Below are 21,597 nucleotides of genomic sequence, written 5' to 3'. Positions count from 1 at the left end.
TTTTTGCTTTATCTTTTCTCCCATTAACTTCTCTTTTAACCATATAACTACTTAAAGCACTGTCTTGTGAGGCTCATGTCAGTAGATGTGCTGCATGTGACAACTGCAACAGAAGGGCCTCAGGTGGTGTAGACCTCCATGGGGCATGAGGTCTCCATTGTACGGTGGTGCAGTGTAGACTGCGATGGGCTCTCAACAAATTACAACCTGTGTTGTGATCCATGGTGCAGACACTTAAAATGTGAAGCAATATGGCTAAAAAGTCCATAAAATAATTGAAATGGATAGTCACAAAATTTTTTGAAGATGCAGGAAATGAAAACTGAGAAACACATTTTGATTTTTTTTGACCCATTAAGTGAGTAAAAGGAGCTAGTTTTTAAAATTTAAGTTGTAACAAGATGATGAATGATTCTTGAGCCTTTTAAGGTTGGGTTTTTTGAAGAGCATTGCTTTAAAAAGAATTTTTTTTAAGTTGTAGATGGACACAATATCTGTGCCTCACACATGTTAGATAAGTGCTCTACCACTGAGTCACAGCCCCCAGCCCAAAGAGCATTATTAACATGGAAAAATACTCTCAATGTTGTAAGTGAAAAAAAAAAGGCTATGTCACCAAGGTAATTTGACAATAGTTATTTTTTTAATATGATATATTCATGTATCCATATACCATAGGAAAAAAGATATAGGAAATATACCAAAATACCTTTTGGTAGTAGAACTATGGGGGCTTAATGTGTCAGTTTAATTTTGCAAGTTTTCTACAATGTAAATGGATCATTACCAAATTTTTTTTTTAGCCATTGTTCATATACAGTCATATGTTGGCACTTAGTTTTTCTATATTCTCATTTTGAACACTTCACTGGATTTATTTTTATTCTGGTAGTGTTTAGCTGACATTAGATTTTCTAAGTGTATGATCATGCAATGTACACCTGATGGGTCATGTCCTCCTGCTGCCCACCTTGAGCCACAGGCTCCCAGCAGAGCCACACCCAGCACCTGACCCACAGACACTAGGAGATAACCTGAGCGAGTTGCCAGCCAAGCTTTGGATTTGTTTATTACATGGCAGTGGACAGTGCTCACACCCTCTTAAGCAACTTAGGGTCTCTAGTCCTTGGGGAGCTGTGCCAGTTCCTCTCTAGCACCCTTTAACACCTTTTTTCATCCGGGCTCCCAGTGCCTCTTCCGGCCCATTTCTTTGACTCTCTGTCCTACTTCTGGCCAGCAACTGCTGCATCTCTGAGTTAATATGATCGACTCTAGAATACCATGCTTAACAAAATTAGCTAATCCCAAAGAACCAAAGGCCGAATGTTTTCACTGATTTTCAGATACTAATTGACAATAAGGGTTGGGGTTCCTAGGGAAGAACAGAGGTACTGTGGATCAGGCAGAGGGGAGTGAAAGGAGGGGAAAAAGAATGAAGTTAGGAAGAATAGTTTTCTTTGGAGATCTTGTTTGCCACTTTCTATACTCATGGAGAGATGTGGCTTCATTGCAATCCAGATGTCAGAGTGGAGGCTCGCAACCTGACTTTTGTAACTTTGTCACATCTCAAGGACAGTGTCACACTTGGAGCCACACGGGGTCCACTGCAGTGAAGTGGCCTCTGATCGTGTGCATTTCTCCGTTTCCTGGCCCACACCCTACCTGTGACCACCCACCACGTGCCGGCTTGATGAGACGATGTGGTGGGATGTGCTTCAACCCAGAGGCCACCAGACAGAGTGGAAGGACCCTGCCTGCTCTTCTCCTCTCAGCTGAGCTTCCCTGTGTGGCCAGAATGGTCTGTCCACCCAGTTTCTGTACCTGGAAGGCTGGGACAACAAAGACCACTATTTCCTGTGCTTAAATACATCTTGAGGGAAAGAATTTTTCTATTAAAAGTAGAAAATGAACATTTAACATTTTGAGTGAAATGATTGTCCAGTTTGCGAAGTGCACTAGGAGCAGATGCTTCCACACCTCAAGAATTACTGGGAAAATAGCACATCCCACCCCCTGAAAATGCTTGGCAATTGAAAATTAGTTTTCCCTCAGTTGCCTCTTCATTGTCTTAGTTCCTGCCTCATAAGGTGGACAATCAGTGATGGACGCCTCCATACCGTCCCCAGTCTGTCAGTCTGTTCACATCATTCCTGGCTACATTAAGTGTCCCCAGTGCAGGGAATTAAGTCACGGTAAAAGTATACTTTGGATTTTACCAAGAGGTCATGGAGAATCCCTCTGCCCTTGGCTGTCGGCAGCGCTCTGATTACACTTCATTTATCTACTTGGGAGGACTCGGAGGACCAGCTGGGCCCCTGTCTGCACTCATCAAGAGTTAATTTCTGAGTGAGGTGCTGTGGTCATGAACAAGTGCAGAAGGTACCCCGGTGGTCCTGCCAGAGAAGAGGGGCCCTTAATTAGCAGCCACGTTCAATCAGGCTGCTTAACCTGCCATGAGCTGGGGAGGTCATGTCCTGCCTCCAGCCTGTAAACAGAGCCTGGAGCTGGGCCTGAATGCTGGGCGCCCAGAAGGTGGAAGGGACCTAAAGGCAGGGAGGACAGCAAGGGCCGAGTCTGGTGTCACTCCAGGGGAGCCTGGGTGGAGCTTTCATTTTTAACAAAATACTGAGGGGAACTGAGAAATTTGTTGTTGTTGTTTAAAACATGGAAGCATCTTTTCTTCTCACCAGCCTAATGTCTCCCAAGCTGGAGATCACGCTGGCCTTTTTTGCTATTAAGAGTGTCCTATGCTGTCCTGTTGTGTGATGGTGGAGGGCTAGCTGTGGGGACGTGGCATGGTGTAGTGGAGGTCAGAGCCCCTTGCTAGCCCACGGCCTGCTCCGTCCCCCCATGCCCCACTAGGTTCATCTGTAAAGTGAGGATGGCGGGGCTTGCCCTTCCCCCTCCAGATCCCTAAGGAAGGTCACAGGAGAGGCAGCGTGTCCACTGTTGAACACAGCCATTAAGGTCAGCAGTGGCGCCAGGCAGGGGAGCTTTTCATTGCTCGTCATATAGCCGGTCTGTTTGATGGCTGTGGTCACAGAGAGCACCGAATCCCCAGTGTTCTTGGTGGACGTGGTGTCCATTCTGAGAAAGGCTGTCCATACATAGCACATAGAGTAGCCAATGAGCAGAGGCCCCCTCCTCCGTTCTGATGTGTGATGCTAGTGTACTTCGAGGACATGGAGGACAGAGGGATGGGTGTGGTAGGAGACAGCTGGGAAGATTGTAGCTCTGAGTGGCATCTTGAGTAGTCATGAGCCACCACGGGCACGTAGGATGGGTGAGCTGCAGGTAGGCTGTTGCTCTGTCAACCACCGGCCAGTGCTTGGTGGTAATTTTGTGATGGCCCCCTGTAGCATCCTGGAGCAGACTAGGCCACCTCTAGGTGAGTGAGGCTTCTGAGGAAATGTGCGTGCACCCCACGTTGTCCCTGACCCCTGCTCTGAGGATCTCAATCTCCTTAGCACAATTGGCTCAAACTTCTTTCTGGTGATTAGAGAATCTGCAAGAAAAAAATTGGAAGCTGCCCTGGAGGTCTTGTCAGCAATGCACGGTGTCACCTGTGAATTTTAAATGAGCACCTGCTGGGAGCCTGAGTGGAGCCCTGAGACCAGAGGAATGAAGGGACCCTGTGGAAGGCTGCCGAGCCTCAGCCTTGGGGAGAGTTGAGTGCAGGCCGGGGGTGAGTGGGGGAGAAATGTGTAGTTTCCTAAAGGGGACTGTAAATTTTAAGCTTCCTTCTTTACTCCCTAGCAGATTGGGGAGTGCTGTGTCTTGGTGTAATGAAGCATTATGTTGGTACAGCGGAGAGGAAGTGGCCCTCCCGCTGGAACCGGTCTCACTGAACCTCATTGTCTGCTGAGGTGGGCGCTTGGGATGGCTTCGGTGCCTGTGTGTGCAGGCCTTGTTCCTGACAGGGAGGTTGATACCAAATTGCCCATTACATTGCCTGATTCTACCTGATGGTTTCCTGAAATGGATATTTGATAGCAAATCCATCCCTGGATGGAAGGATTTTTTTTTTCTTAACTGTGCAGATTTTTTTTTTTAACCATATGGGGTTTTTTCTTTCTACTTTTGCTTCGAAAACATGGAAATGATTCATGTAGAGAAAGAAGAATTGAAATTGAGGAATAAATCAGTCGCAGGATAGTTCTTGCAGCCCAAACCTGTCAGAGCCAGAGGCCCCGCCGCATCCAGGAACCTCACCGTGTGCCTGGCAGCATTAACTGGAACTTTGGCAATGAACTTACGGACACAAGGGCATCCTGTGCGAGTGTTTCTGGAGTCCAGATTTAATGCTGCACATTACGCCCCGTTCTGAAAGGGAGAAATCACTGCTTGTGTAATGAAATCCTCCCATATTGAGATAAAGATGTTGATGCTTTCAGGAAGATGCCTTGGAGAGGGAAGCTGTGGACACTTTGCCCTGTTCCCTGCTGGCACCCGTTGACTGAGCTCTTCTTCTGGTCAAGAAGGCTACCTTGTTGATGTAGGAAGGTGTCACTTCCACATCCAGCTCAGCCATACCTTGGGCTCTCTGTGCCTAAATAGTGTGTTCCAACCATTGTGCATGCTCCCTTCAGCCAGTTGTCTCCGTGATGAGTCTTACACAGTCTTCACTTCTGCCTAAAGGGGAGGGTTAGGAACTAGACTCCAGTTCCCCAGGGTTCTTTAGCAGAGCAGTAATTTTCAGCTCAATCATGCTTACCCATGTCTGCACCTCTGTCTTTGCCTCCTCAGTGAGAATTAACAGTCTCACTTTGGGATTGTTACCATATTAATTTTGATTTTTGAAGTGCTCCCTGAAATGCCTGCTGCGTGACATTGCCACTCCCACTCTGCTGTGGGTTCCAGTCCTGTGAACTACATGGGGATCCTGCCTTTATTATGGAACTGCATTTCACTGGATCCCTTTGGGAGCGAAAAGGCAACCTGAATTCTGTTGTGAATCTATTCTACTGCAGGAACTCTGGTGCTCCTGAAGGTTAATATGATGCAAAGAATAGTGGCAAGGGCTTAATGTCTGCATCCAGAGAGTGGGAACTTAAGTCCTGGCTACGTCACTCATAGTTGGGATGCTCAATGGCTTCTCCAGGTCTCAAGTTCTTCATCTGGAAAATGGCAAAACAATTTGAAAAGCAACTTTTCAATTTAGAAATTACATATATTTTATTAATGAATAAATAGCATGTAGTGAAAAGTACAATGAAAACTTATAAAAGCAAATATTAATTGTCTAAGTAGATAATGTATATTGCAGAAAGAATATTGCATGATTCCCAGTCCTGTTTTTTTTTTACTTATTTTTTTTTTGGTATTAGGAATTGAATTCCAAGTTTTCTGAGGAATCTCCTTACTGCTTTCCATAGTGATAATTTGGAAATTTGCCTCCCTACCAGCAAGGTATGAATGTTACTTTTTTCTACATCCCCCCAACATTTATTGTTTGTATTTTTGATAATAGCCATTCTAACTGGAGTGAGATGAAATTTCAATGTAGATTTGACTGCTTTTTTGTAATTACTAGAGATGAACTTTTTTTCATATATTTATTGTCTTTTATTTTCTGTGCAGTGTCTGATCAGATCCTTAGTCCATTTACTGATTGGGTTGTTGTTCTTGTTGTTTTTGTTATTATTATTATTATTATTATTGTAAAGTTTTTAATTATTCATATATACTGAAGATTAATGCTATATCTGAGGTGAATGTGGTAATGATTTTCTCCTGTTGAGTAGGCTTTCTTTTCATATTATGTTTCTTATGCTGAGAACAAGTTTAAAGGAATTGCATTGAATCTGTATAGCATTTTGGGTAGTATGGTTAATTTGACAATATTAATTCTGCCTATCAAGGACATGGGAGATATTTCCATGTTCTAAGGTCTTCTTTAATTTATTTCTTCAATGTTCTGTAGTTTTCATTGTAGAAATATTTCATATTTTTTGTTTTATATATTCTGAAGTATTTTAATTTTTATGAGGATATTGTGAATGGGATATTTTTCCTAATTTTACTTTCCGTTCATTTTACATTGATATATGTAATTGATTTATGGGTGTTAATTACCCAATGGATTTTGATGTATTTTATCCCTGTTCCCAATTATTTCTGAAATTTTTTCTCCCCTGAACTTTTGTGTGATCCAATCCTAATCCAGAGAGGTATATTTTAACCTCCAGGATTTAAATGGTTTCTGTTTCTTTTCTTGTTACTAACTTCTTATTTCTTTCTTTTATGATCTGATTGGGTGCAAAAAATTTTCTCTATTTCTTGTATTTACCTTGTACCCCCAAATATTATTTTTTATTGGTACCAGGGATTGAACTCAGAGGCATTTGACAATTGAGCCACCTCCCCAGCCCTATTTAAATACATGGGCTCACTGAATTGCTTAGCACCTTATCATTGCTGAAGATGGCTTTGAACTTGAAATCCTTCTGTCTTAGCTTCCAGAGCCACTGGGATTATAGGTGTGTTCCTCCACACCTGGCAATATGAAATATTTTAAAGAATGGTCATTGTTTCAGGGAGAAGCAAATGAATTCATTATTGAAGGATTAAACAGTCCACAGATGTCTATTTGGTCTATCTGATTAATGTGATTTATTTAGTTCTGAAGAGGCCAGGCTGTCAGGTGTTACTTTTTGGGTGGGCATGGTACAGAAAGGTTTCCCCAAACCACAGTAGTGTGAAGAGCGTGGAGTGTGGTCCTCACAAGGCCTTTTACTTGCCACACAAACTCTGTCTTCCATCTTTGGCTCCCTACAATTGTCACCTCCTCAAACCCTCACCAACACCAGACCATTTTATAGTAATCTTATTTTGTTTAAAAGCTTTGACACAGGTGTTGGGTATATGGCTTAGTGGTACAGTGCTTTAGCATGTATGAGAACCTGAGTATGGTGTTCATCTCTTAAAAAGAAAAAAAAATGACTTGCCAAAAATGATTCTGTCCAATGAATAAGCTTATCAAGGGAGATTGAGAGATCAGGGATACTGGCTTGTGTGGGCCATATGTGGTGGTCCTGACCTGAAAGCCTAGAGAAGCAGAGAGGCCCTGAGTGTCCCCATGCATCTAATCACTCATTTTTCAAATTTGACTGAGTCCTGGAGGCCAAAGTGCAAGTCAGTTTTGAAGGTTAGAACAGTTTCCAAGATAGTATGTTTGGTCTCCTTCATTTCAGTGAATATTTAGGCATAAAACAAATTAAGTGCAATAAACACAGTGAATAAGGCTCTATAAAGGACATGAACTAGGTGTTCAATGTTCAGGGGTCCAAAACTGGCTTGCTTTTGAGTGAGGCTTCATTATCCTGTGATGGCAGGAAGAGTGGGTCCAAACTTGTAAGGAGCAAGGTGGTACCAGAGGCATTGGAGCAGGTGCAGGAATATGAAATAAAGCCATAGACCCTAAGGGGGAGATCAAAGTCAAGGGATGGTACAAAGGGATTAGGGAGATCAGTGCCTGGTCATGGGGACTGTGGGCCATGGTGAGTATTTTTAGCTTTATTCTAAGAGGAATAGGAAGTTATCTGTGGCTGAAGCAGGGTGGGTGTCATGAGTTGGCTCCTGGTGTAAACTTTCTTCATTGAACTGATTTGGTTTTAACCCAGCTGTTATGTTGTGCTTCAATTTTTTGTTTGCAGAGCAGTATGGGAGGTCATACTGACCTGGTATAGCACCATTCTAGTGGCATGGAACACCAACTTTGTTTTCTGAGTTTGAAGGACGCATTGCTTCTCTTTTAGATGGCATAACTGTTGGTGACATGAGAACCTTCATCGTCATTGGTGGCTAGAGCTATGGGAAATCTAGAGTTGTTATGAGGACCAGCTAGATCATCAATAGTGCCTCTAGGTCCATGTAGAGGGGACCAGAAAAGGTGAGAGATGTATGGGCCATGCAATGTGCACACTTTTGTGTAGTGTCAGCTGCAGGCATATGCATTGTAGAGGTGAGTAACTGTGGGCAGAGAAGTGGTAAGGAATAGCTAGGACCAAAGACAGAAGCCAGAGCTGGTAAAGAGTGCCTATGAAGTGGGACCTAGTTTGTTAATGCATAGAGCTATAAGATCAGATCTGATTATAGACACATAGGGCTTCAGGGAAGGAACCAGAAGCAGGGCTTTGCCTGGCTGCTGTGTATCTATAACTCTGGGGCCTAATCATGAATGCATAAAGCTACAAACCTCAGCTGAGAATTCAAGTATGTTGGCAGGGATATGCAGGTGTTGAGAATGGCTGTAAACATGCACTATCATTTGGTGAGTGGAGCTAAGGAGAAACGTGTGTGCAGTGGCACAGAACAACTGTCTTCAGGCAAACCTACATTGTGGTGGGGACGGTTAATTGGACTCTGGATGCTGTATATATGTTCATATCACCATGAAACAGCTGTATCACATGTGGAATTGGTTTCTGGGATTTTTTTGGAGAGTGTTTTGCTGTCCCTGGGGTCCAACAGGGACAGACAGGAGGAAGCCAGGTCACACACATAGCAGGGGACATCCTGTCATCTAATTTCTGAGAAACTTGCCTCTCTGTGGTTAAGTCTGAATTTTCCTTGAGATCCTTCCTTCCACTGCCACTGGATTTTCCCGAGTGCATTCCAACTCTGTGGGTTTCTCATCTGCTTGATCCAGGAAGACTCTCGGGTCCTCCCATTGGCACTCCACCCCAGAACCTGCACAGCCTTCTCTCTTCCATCCTGCTGTTTCAGGGAGTTAGGCAGGACAGAGCTTAATCTCCCCTTCATGTGAGGCATGAGGTTAGGAGACATACTCAGCATCCTCAGAAGCAGAGATGACTCAGCCCCTGTGTCCTGGCATCTGGTTTGGAGCTCTGTGCTCCTGCCCCTGTCCTGGAACTGAGGCAGAGATTTTTGAAAACAAGTTCCTTATGGGTGCAGATGGCAATATCATTGCCTTCACAGGGTGGTGCTAGAGGCAGGGAGGCCAAGGTTGCCTTCCTCCATCTGTACTGAGCTCAATCAGTGCAAGGAGTCCTCCATGATGACCTTGCTGACAGGGCACAGCTTCCCAGCATCTGGTAATAGAACACAGGGTTCACCTGCATCACTTCAGAGGACCCTATGAGAATCCTAGACATAGTACAGGGGTGGGGGAGGGATCCTGGCTGCTCTAGTTTCCCAGGGCCATGTGAATTCCATGTTTGGAGGAAGATCAGCTATCTGCAGATGTGTTCATGCCACTGGTGGGAGGGTCTGGGAAGCTGATTTAGAGTAGCCACAGACATCCTACACACAGTGCCCACCGACAACCTGCTGACTTCCTGGGACCATGGCTACACAGCTGTTTCACAATGGGCAGGTCACTGCACCTCTCTGAACCAGGCTATCCATGTCCTGTGGAGTAGGGGCAACAGCAGTGTCTGCAGTGTTCAATGGCTGCTTTTCCTCCTTTTAATAGCAGATAGCCTAGGGGCAGCAGCTCCTACTCTCTATTGCACCAGTAGATAAGCCCATGAGAAGACCACTGTCAGTACTGAATATGCGGCTCTGGACTTCCAGTCAAGCTGCCCAAGTGCCTGCCAAAAAGTGCCCTGGGGGTAGGGGTGTTGGATCAGGCTTCAGGGAATGCATCCCTTGGCCCCCCTCCCTTCACTCCCAGCCTTGCCAACTGCACCCACCGGTTCTCTCTCTTCACACAGCCTCACACATGAATTCAGAAGCCCAACTAGCTTAGGGTTATGGAGTCAGGGACAGTTGGAGCCCAAGGGTCCTGCCTACTGCTCTGAGTTATGCTCTGAGGGGTGTTCACAGTGGGGCAGGGTTTCAGGCATAACATCCTACAGAAGAGCCCACCAGTCTAGACAGTATGGTGTTCTGTCTTGTGGAATTGAGAATTCTCCAGGGAGCACACATAAAGCCCTTGGGCCCACACGCCAGTCCTCCTCCCTGGAGATGAGTGGTTTAGACATGGCTCTGGGCTCATTTCCACAGCCAGGGAGCACAGACAGATACTGCACCATGAACCTCCTTCCCTCGAAAGAATCATCCAAACAGCAAGGGAGTGGACTGGGTTCCTTGAACTGGGACCTCAGGAGAGAGCCTGTCACAGAGCCTGTCACCTCCAAGATAGGGACAGTGTTGCTTGGATGTCAGGCTGATGCACCTGCTCAGAGGAAGAGGGCTCCTGAGGCAGGCAGGGCCACCTTCTTTCTCCTTCATCCGAAACTACCCTGCTCATCCCCTTCCTGCCTAACTGGTAACTCTGCCTCTCTTTTATTAGCCATCCACATCATCTGTTTCCTCTGATGAGGTTGTCTATGTTGAATTGTATAATGAAGAGACACAGGTCCTGCAGCGCTCCATGCAGGAGTGAGCAGCCAAGTGATAGTACCCTGCCCCTGCCAAGGGAAGCAAGCCATGACACAGTCCCACACCACTCCTCCAAATTGCTTCTTTGCCCTACACCCACCTCCTGTCCCCTTAGCCTCAACTTCAGGGATTTGAGTCCTTTCCTGGGATGTGAGGACTGACCTAGGCGCTATCTGGCTCACACAGGACACCTGTGTCCCAGGGTTTCTTTGACCATTCAAGAGAGTTGAGACTTCTAACACCAAAGCCATACTCCTACTACCCTAGTGAAAGGTTTTGTCCAAACCACTACCTCGGCCCTCATCCTCCAGACCTGAATATTGAGAAAGAACAAGCCTGTCAGTCTTCTCTATCAAACCACATAAACTCCATGTTTGCCCCCTCACTTCTGACTGTCATTTCCATACAATGGCTGCCTTTCTAAATCTGCACCTCCTCAGCCTTCACTTCCTTGGTAACTGTTCATACCAAGGATCCTGTGGTCACCCCAACCAGTGAGTAGCAGCCAAGTACTTTTTTTATTGGATAAAGAGCCAAGCAGATTGCCTGCTCAGAGTGCTTTTTTCATTGTTGATTACTGTGTTCCCTTTTGCATCTGGAAGTAAAGTTCTTTCCCTGCTGATTGTTTTCAGTGTTGATTGCTGTGTGCTCTTCTGCATGTAGAAGTAAAGTTTGTGTCACTGACAAAGCTGAAGAGTCTGTTTATTTTATTTCCTGGGGTGCCCTTCACCCTGTATAATTACAACATGGTTCTGGACTCTGGTCCAGGCTTCATACCCATGTCCCTGCTTGGTCTCAGTCCTCTTCCCTCAGCCTCCATTCCCAGAGCATAATGAGTTGGCCCTCGGGCTGGGAAGGAAGGTCCAGCAGACCAGGTCAGTGTGGACCTTTCATCCAAGTTGTTCGTGGAGACAAGCAAGGTGCAAATGGATGGATCAGTTAAAAAAGAAGATAGATGGCAAAGGAAAGGATCCCAGAAATGGAGGAGCAGCTGACAACCACATGTCCCTTGTAAGCTGAGGCCATGGCAGGGCAACTGCAGCCAGCATCACAATTCAGTGGGACCAGAGAGGCAGAGCTTTGGCCAGGTACTTTGGCTTGTCCCCAGGGCACAGACTAGTTTTACTCAGCTCATCTAACCTCTGCTGAGCCCAACATTCCAAGTGACACACTGGACTTGATCACCTCCCCTGCGTTCAGGGTCATCTAAGGTCAGTTGCCCTCTGAGGCTTTTTCAACAACTGAGGGAATCTTGAGTTTTCACATTGAATTCTGACCAGTCTGCAGATATGTCCAGATACTGATGTCCTCCATCCTCCACAGCTGCCCCTTCCCCCAAGGTGATATGAATATCTGCCTGTTTCCAATATTTAAAGAAGTTAAGGAAATTGTTTTAGGTCCTGAACAGGCTCAAGTAGGTCCTGTTTTGGGGGTAATGTGGCATTGGCCAGGAACAGGCAGGATATTAGAGACAAGTAGAAATACCTCTCAAAGAGGGCTACCTAACTTTTATGAAGGGGCTGGGAATGGAGTCCACACCAATGTGCCCCATTCTGAGCAATCCTGGTAGTGATGGTGCCACACGTGGCCCCTAGTTTTGACATGGTGTCACCTCATAGTCCTTTCCCAGATGATTTCAGGAAGGCCAGATTCCAGGATGCCCAATTTCACTCTGATAGAAGTCAGGCGCTCTTGGCTGGGAGCAAAAATAAGTCCCCTCTTTCAGAATCTGTTTCTCTGATCTTAATAGAACTGTACCAGTTTCTGCCAGCTCATGTCTCACAGATGCAGAAGGGAGTCCTCTGATACATCCAGAGATGAAGACATTGAGGCCAAAACGCAGCCACTTCCTCATCAGAAGCAGGTAGCCCCTTGTGGCACACTGTTGCTCCCTCTCTCACTGTTTTCCTCTGCCCTGCCCTACCAGAGGGGATGAACAGATGTGTGTGTTCAGGGCTGCTCCAGGGCCATTCAGAGTTCCTCTTCAGCCTCAGGGATGAGGTGGTGCTCAGGGGAGCTGTGAGGTGCAAGATCCATAGCCACAGGGAGCCTCCTTTGTAGCAAGCCTCTGTCTTGAGCCTTCCACCCCAGTGGAGGTCCCCATCACTCTCCACCTCTCCAGCTTCTCACAGAGAAGGAAAGAAGGTGGTGTTGGCAGCAGGTGTTCTGGGCAGCCCAGTCTACTCAGGATATTAAAGTCTCTATCTGGCAGGGAAGCATGCACTGTGTGCAGTCGGTATGTCTTGCCCTGAGACCAGCATCCACTGCCATTGAGCTCACCCTTCCAGGTCCTCTCATCCTGGCCGTAGACAGGCCTCACTTCTTTCTATTCACAGAGTACATCAGTGCACAGGCCTTTTACCTTGGTGCTGTGTGTCATAAGTCACCAGCTTAGGTGGGACACAGAGCCTGTGATACTGTCACACTGCACAGATGGTGAAAGACAAACCATATGCTCAACCAACAGCTGCCTAGTGCCTAGTCCTATTCCTGACTGAGACCATGAGTCTCCTCCCCAGTTATGTGGGGCTGGATCAGTGTTAGTCACAGTGAGATCAGCATCTGCCAGTAACCAGGCCACCCCATGGCCAGCCGAGCCAGGAGCTTCCTCACAGACCTCTCTGTAGTAAAGCAAGGACCTCTGTCTCAACTGAGCTGGTAGACAGTGGCACCTCAAGCCCTGTAGCAGGCAGGGTGAAAGGCTCCACTGTGCTTCTCTCCACTGTGAGGCATTCACCATGTCCCTCACGTCTCTGTGTCTTGGCCACGCTCCTGCTCATGATGAGGCTTTAGCCAGCCTCCACCTCTCTGTCATTGGCCATGCTCCTCCCCTCTATGAGTGTAGAGAATCAAATGTAACTGCGTTACTATTACTGTTCTTGATGGAGTCTGCCTGCAAACGGGATATTCTGTCAAGGTATAGATAAGTAACAGCGGACATGCTTGCAAACGAGGTGTCTGCTGTCCTTGGGAGGGCCTGCTCGCAAACGAGAGGCTTCTTCAAGGTTTAGATAGGTAACAACAAACATGCTTGAAAACGAGGTGTCTGCTGACCTTGGGAGAACTTGCCTGCAAACGGGATGTTCTGCCAAGTGGGCTAGGAGGGCGCTGAGAAAAATTTTTTATCTGTTCTAAACAAAGAGCAGAGCTCAGCATACTCCAGGCCGAGAGTAGATTAGCCATGAGAAGCGGGTCATTTCTGATTAGAAAGTAAAACTTCTGTGTGCTATGTTTAATTAGCTGAAAGACCTGATTTATTGAAGTTGGAAGGCTGCCTTTTTGTTCACAATACTATAAAAAGATTGCTTGTACACAATAAAGGACTTTTTTTCTGCTGCTGCTTTGCTTGCTCTGCTTCTTCTTCTTCTTTGTTTTCCCATGCTGACCTGCAAGTGAATTACTGCAACAATTGGCGTAGTCGGCAGGATCCAGCACCGAAAGGGTAAGCACCCCGGGTTAAGAAAACGAAAGGGGGACTTTCGGGATTCACAAAATATCGAAAGGTATCGCCCCAGGTTGAAAGAAACTTTAGGGGGAACTTTCAGAACTAACAAATATCGAAAGGTATCGCCCCAAGTTGAAAGAAACTTTAGGGGGAACTTTCAGAACTAACAAATATCGAAAGGTATCGCCCCAAGTTGAAAGAAACTTTAGGGGGAACTTTCAGAACTAACAAATATCGAAAGGTATCGCCCCAAGTTGAAAGAAACTTTAGGGGGAACTTTCAGAACTAACAAATATCGAAAGGTATCACCACAAGTTGAAAGAAACTTTAGGGGGAACTTTCAGAACTAACATGGGAAACTCCCAGTCTTTAAAGGAACAATATGTGGAGTTACTACAATGATTATTATATTCCATAGGTGTGAAAACATCTCATAAGAGACTCAAGGAGTAATTTAAATTATAGAATGTCATTGTCACTGGTTCCAATATCAAACTAAGATCCAGTTAAATTTAGGGGAATAGAAATTGGTTCAAAATGAGCTCCGTAAGCATCATCAGGCTGGGAATGTTATTTCTTTGAAGATTTGGACATTGTGTAGCGCTATTACTCAAGCATTACAATTATTAGACAGCAATAATAAAAAGGGCTCTCTTTGTAAAAGACAAGTTAATACATCAGAATCTGATAATAAGGTTAACAAAACGGAGCCAAAAGAAAATATTTGTGATACTATAGATGACTCTCCTAAATCAGATCTGAGTGATGAGGAAGATTCAGAAAGTTCAGATAGTGACTCCAGTATGAAAGGAATTATGGAGGGCCTTAGTGGATAATATGAAATTTAAAAAGCAAAGGTCCTCTCTTAAACCTACTACTCCTTCTAATATTTCTCTCTTTCCAATGACAGAGTATAGAGTTAATGTGGGTAGAAAACAACAATGTTTTTCATTTCCTCTTACTATGACACATGATGATGATGATGATGATCTTGCAGCCCCTCCTGGTTGTTTCATTGATCCACCACATTTGTTTACTATAACTAGACAACAAAACCTTCAAGATCCCCCAATGATTGATGTTCACTATACTGCTATGGAATACAAGTTTATAAAGGATGTATAAGCTATAGCCTTTCAATATGGCCCTCAGTCTCCCTTTGTGCTAGGGGTGTTAGAAAATTTGGGAACTTCTAAATTACTTATTCCTTTGGATTGGGAGGCATTATCCAAAAAAGTTTTGGAGGGATCTCAATTGGTTACAATTAAGAAGTTGATGGGAAGATGAGGCACAAAAACAAGCTGGAGAGAGTAAAGCTCAAAATCCCCCGGGACCCAAGGAGGATAAGTTAATGGGGGAAGGTAATTACCCTGCCTTTAGAGACAGGCTCTATATACAGATCCAGATCTTCAACAAGTTTAGAGACAGGCTCTATATACAGATCCAGATCTTCAACAAGTTTGACAGGTTTTCTTAAGAGCTTAGAGATGTGTGATACCCACTGGTCAGGCACAACCTTCCTTTACTAAATCTATACAAGGGGCTACTGAAACTTACACTGATTTTCTTGCAAGACCACGTACTTTTGTTATGAAGGCAATGGGTCAAGATCAAATAGCAAAGGTATTATTAGAAACATTAACATTTGAAAATGCAAATCCTAAATGTAAGCATATTTTAGGGCCATTAAAAGGGCAAAACGTCTCATTGAGTAAATATGTGAGCTTGTGCTGGAGTGGGAGAAATTGAACATCAAAATTTCTGTTTTTGCTGCAGCCATGGCTGGAGCCCTTAAGCCCAATAAATCAGGAACTTGTTTCAATTGTGGATAAACAGGTCATTTTAAAAGGGATTGTAAAAAATAAAATAAAATATATAAATAAAATTTTATGATACTTTCTAATTACTGGCTGGCCATTTTTCTAGGACTCTTACTTTTTCCTAGATTCTGTATTTTTTGAGCTCATAATTTTGACCCTACAGACCTAAGTTAATGTTTTTCTGATCAGTTCTATTTTTGATCAACTTTGGAATATTTAAACATTACAATGGAAATTTTACCTAAAATAGCTACAAGGCCTTTATTGTGTTATGTGTGCACATTTGTATTATATGTTGTATGTCTGTTTGTGTGTATGTCTATATGTCATGTACATGATATAAAGATTGATATATATGTAAAGAGCGCTCATAAAAATTAAAAAAAAATGGATCCAAATATTTTTAATTCACTGATTTAAATGGTTCAATTTAAATTGGGTAAACAATAAAAATAAGACGTCTTTAACATGTTAATGACTGATATGCTTTGGTTCTAGGATTTTTTTTTTCAACAACAACAAAAAAAAATGGCTAACACGGTTCATTATACTTGTCTAATGTTTTGATAAAATAAGTAAATTAATTAGACATAAGATTATTTGTTTATAAATATTTGTTAAATATCTGATTGATTTACAAGGTTAATATGCTAAATGTTAAATATACCATTAAATGCTTTTAACTCCTTAAATTACATCAGATAACATTATTAATAATTTTTTAAGTTGGTAAATAATATAAATAAATAAATAAATAAATGGTTCTTTTTCATCCCTAATATTTAGACACTATATTTTCATAATATGGTAAACAAATGTGATTAATTGTGTACTACAAATAACAAAATATTTCTTATTAAAATGGAATAATTTGCCTAAATTCAAAAATTTACAAAGATTATTTCAAAGTATAAATAAAAAAGGGGTTAACAAAAAAAAATAATAAAAGTTCCTAGATATGGATTTAAAAAAAAAAATGTGTTTCCGGAAGTGAGTAAATAAAAGGAATTAAACAAGTGATAAAAAAGGTCTATGTATGTTGGCTATATAGTTTTAAGTAAGTGATAAAGAAGGTCTATGTACGTTGGCTATATATGTAAATTTTTGAACAAATAATCTTGAAAAAATTAAGGATTATACAGATATGGTTAAACAACAACTGTTATTTTGCAATATTCTAATATGTTATTTCTTTAAGAGCTAAACTTAATTAATATAAAAACATCAATAGTAATTATGGTACTATTACTCTTCTTTGTATATTAAATGTGTTCATATTTTCCAGGTATACAAGTCATTAAGATAAAAGCTTTAAAAAAAAATTACATCAAGCTGGTGCTCTCCAAAAGGTTGCATGGTAATTTTAGGCTTATAAAAATAACATACTGGAGAATATTTATATCATTTAATGTTCTATAACTGGGCCTATTATCAATAAGATATATAAAGTTTTATGTTACTTTTTACAACACTGAGGTACAATTTAAATGTATTTTTTAAATTAATGAGAGCCTTATCTACATAAAGGTTAATATTATAAAACACAAGAACATTTTTCTATTTTTCTAAATAAGGCTAAAAGCTTTCAGCCTTTCTTTATTTCATGTTTTAGATGTGTTATCATATTGTATTAGTTTTTACTCAAATAAACTTAAACAATTATTTATATATAAAATTTATAATATAATATTTAAAAAATAAATGAATAAAAAATAAAATAAACTTTAAAACTACAACACTTTACTTAATTTATAAAGATAGCCCTACTTACCTAAGATAAGACTCTATGTCCTATCTGACTACATGTAAAAATAACAACAAAATTAATAAGCCAAATTTCAGTATATTTTACTCATATTAGAGCACATTCTACACTGCCAGGACCATTAATTAAAAAAAAATCAAAATATTGATTAACTATTATTCCCCTTACAAAAGGCTCATCTAGAACATACTTTACTTTATACAAACACTAAAGGACTTTATAATAAATACAAAATAACTGTTCATCATGTGCTTTTTTAATATTCCTTACTGTCTTCCTGGTGTTAATCCAAGGGGACTCCACCCTTATGCCCTTTAACAAATGGATGTTGTTATAATTCAGTCATTTGGACAATTAAGATATGTACATCATACTATTGACACTAATACTCATTTTCTTGGGCTACAGTTTATCTTAAAAAAAAAGCTGATGCAATCATTTCTCATTTATTATCTTCTTTTGCTATCATGGGAATTCCTTAAGAACTTAAACTGACAATGCACCTGCATATACCTCACAAAAATTACATTCATGACATTACACATACATTTGGCATACCTTGTAATAGTCAGAGTCAAGCTATTATAAAAAGGACAAATCATACGTTAAGAAAATATATATATTAAAAATCAAAAGGGGGGATATGGCTATGGCTTATATACCTCAAAATATACTTCATAAAACTTTACTAACTTTAAATTTTTTAAATGTCTGGTCAACTTCCAAGGTTCCTGCAGCCCAGCAACATTTCTCTACATTTATATCTCAGCCATTATTTCTACAAATTGGAAATACCTATGTGGAACAGGGATGAAAATAAAGAATGGATTTCTAAGTTGTTGCACCACATGGGAAGGGGGTTTGCTCTTATTTCTACAGGTAAAACACCTTTCTAGGTACCTTCAAGACTTATCAAATTGCAGAATAAGTGACCCATTTGTCAGACAATTTCAGGAGCTGGCAATGCAGAGAGCTTCTACAATGGCAACGAGAACAGCAAACCCCCCAACATGGGGACAGATAAAAAAGTTGATTCAAGAAGCTGAAAAAAAAAACCCCTTCAAAAGGCAAATCAGCCTTTAAATCCTGTTAATCTTTTATTAGCTATGCTTGCAGTTATTAATTGCCAGGTAAGTATAGTTTCTGCTCATTCTTTTGCTTATTGGGCCTATGTTCCTAACCCTCCTTTGGTGCACAGTGTTTCCTGGGGAAAACCTGAAGTTCGTGTGTGTATTAATAATACTAATTTTCCCCCCTAATGTATGTGGGGGAATTTAAAATATTCCATTCTATAAAAATCTGTATAATATTTCTAATATAACTGTAGCTGTTGAAGGAGTCCCATTGTGTATAGGGGCTCGTTCTTTCTGTTTGCCTCTTATAGCACATAACAACTCTTTCTTATATTAGTTGGGGAGTTAATTATCATAGTTACCCTACTGCTGTTTTTACTGTCATATCTTCCCGAGGATTTAATACTTCTAGTATGTATGTTAATCAATCATGACTATCATCTGAAGAATGTTTTGTCAGAACTCATCTTCCTTTATGTTCAGCTAAATATTTTGAAACATTTTTAACTCATTTAAAGTGAAAAAAAAATGTCATGATCATCACCCTAAAACAGTAGTCAAATATCAAAATATCACTATAGTTGGGTTGAATCCTAATTATTCTAAATTTATAAAAAGTTGGTCAAATCGTACTTTAAGATGGCATCGACATAATGGGACAATAAATGCTTGGGGTAATGAGACAAAATGCAACATTATGCTTTGGTCTCTCCAATGTTACAGGATATAAGGTTTTCCAATACTCAAGGGGATATATGAAAATTATGGGCAGTATCTGGGAAACTCACTGTATGGACTGGAAATTTCAAGTTAGATGTATCCCATTCCTCTCCTTTTGAAGTACATCTACATAATAATCTGACTTATTTTTCTACATGTGTTAAATTCCCTTATTCTCTTATGATTGAAAACTGGGAATGGAATGTAACTTGGGGAACAATATCATGTATAGAATGTTATCTTATTCAATGTGGAAATAGAACTAATTGGGAATTAATAGAAATTAATAATTATTCTTTAGTTATTGTTAAAGCTCACACAGAATTGTGGGTGCCTGTTAAGTTGACTCATCCTTGCTCTGATTCATTGTCTGTTACTCATTTGTACAATGCTGTTCAAGTTTTGTTATATTGCTCACTACAATTAATAGGAATAGTTATAGCTTCATTCCTTGCAGTTGCTTCTGTAACTGCCACTGCAGCGATAGCTAGTGTTGCTTTGCATCAAGACATTCAAACTGCGAATTTCATGGAGAACATGGCATCAAGATGCTCATTTAATATGGCAACAACAAAAGGACTTAAACTCTCAATTAACTACAGATGTGATCAATTTACAACATACTGTTTCCTGGCTTGGCGATCAAGTGACTATCTTGGCTACCAGAAGTGTTCTGAAGTGTGACTGGAATTCTTCTCATATTTGTGTGACTCCTGTGCCATATAATACCAGTGATTCCTGGGAAACTGTTAAAAGACGGTTAAATGGACATCAAAATTTAACTTTTGAAATTATGAATTTGTAAAAGACTATTATGGTCACCTTTAGTAAGACATTACCTGAACTAACAGGATCTGACATTTTACAAAAATTGTCTTCAAGTATTGCTAATTTAAATCCTTTAAGTCATTTCTCTACCTTGTTGTCAACTTCTTTAGATAACACTGTAATAATTTTTGTTTTATGTTTTGTTTTGTATATAGTCATCCAATGCTGGAAAAAGCAAAAGCAACTGAAACATGAAACCTCTCTTGTCGCTTCTGCTAAGGCTCATTTATAAAAACAAAAGGAGGGAGATGTAGAGAATCAAATGTAACTGCGTTACTATTACTGTTCTTGATGGAGTCTGCCTGCAAACGGGATATTCTGTCAAGGTATAGATAAGTAACAGCGGACATGCTTGCAAACGAGGTGTCTGCTGTCCTTGGGAGGGCCTGCTCGCAAACGAGAGGCTTCTTCAAGGTTTAGATAGGTAACAACAAACATGCTTGAAAACGAGGTGTCTGCTGACCTTGGGAGAACTTGCCTGCAAACGGGATGTTCTGCCAAGTGGGCTAGGAGGGCGCTGAGAAAAATTTTTTATCTGTTCTAAACAAAGAGCAGAGCTCAGCATACTCCAGGCCGAGAGTAGATTAGCCATGAGAAGCGGGTCATTTCTGATTAGAAAGTAAAACTTCTGTGTGCTATGTTTAATTAGCTGAAAGACCTGATTTATTGAAGTTGGAAGGCTGCCTTTTTGTTCACAATACTATAAAAAGATTGCTTGTACACAATAAAGGACTTTTTTTCTGCTGCTGCTTTGCTTGCTCTGCTTCTTCTTCTTCTTTGTTTTCCCATGCTGACCTGCAAGTGAATTACTGCAACATATGAGTCATTGCCCCTTATCATCTACTATGAGGCATACCCCTGCTACTTCACTTTATGTAGCATTCACTGCTCTCCTCACCCCTAGGATGCATTCACTAACCTCCATCTCTGTATGAGACATCCACCCTCCTCCTTCCCTCAATGAGTCATTCCCCCCTGTTCATCCACTATGAGTCATACCCCAGCTATTGCACTTTATGAAACATTCATGCCTCTTAACCCCTAGGATACATTCACTATCCTCCACCTCTGTATGAGACATCCACCCTCCTCCTTCCCTCAATGAGGCATTCACCATGTTGTGTGTGTGTGTGTGTGTGTGTGTGTGTATATATATATATATATATATATATATATATATATATAATTGGCCTTGCTTTTCCTCTCTATGAGGCACCTACCCACACCTTCCCACCACTGCCTGGTGGGGGAGGTAAAGGAATGTCATGTGACCAGATCAGCTACTTTCTCTTATCTTCCACATTGCTGGTTCCACCCATGAAACTCCAGTACATAGGAAGAGTACCCCAGAAGCACCCCACCCCACCACTGTAACCTCCTTGGAGGAAGGAAACCCCATGTAGGAGCAACTCACAGCCCTTCTTTCTCTAAGGGTTTGTGCCACATTACACTGTTTACACCACAAAGGATTCATTCGAAATGATCTGGAAGGGAAGGACTACCTGCTGACAGGTCTCCACCCTCTCTACTTCTGAACACAAATATATATCCCAGGACATGTGTGGCAGGGGAAAAGCCCAAACATGCATTCTAGACAGG

General features: G+C 41.7%; 1 pseudogene; it reads left to right on the top strand.

The window, feature by feature from the left end:
* Positions 1–3,279: 3,279 nt before the first annotated feature.
* The window catches only part of LOC144374705 (KAT8 regulatory NSL complex subunit 3-like), a 39,324-nt pseudogene continuing 21,006 nt past the window's right edge, over positions 3,280–21,597 (top strand).

This window comes from Ictidomys tridecemlineatus, unplaced genomic scaffold (assembly GCF_052094955.1).
Source record: "Ictidomys tridecemlineatus isolate mIctTri1 unplaced genomic scaffold, mIctTri1.hap1 Scaffold_83, whole genome shotgun sequence".
Taxonomy (NCBI): Eukaryota; Metazoa; Chordata; class Mammalia; order Rodentia; family Sciuridae; genus Ictidomys; species Ictidomys tridecemlineatus.
Note: the sequence above shows the minus strand (reverse complement) of the source record. Positions and strands in the feature narration are given on the sequence as shown.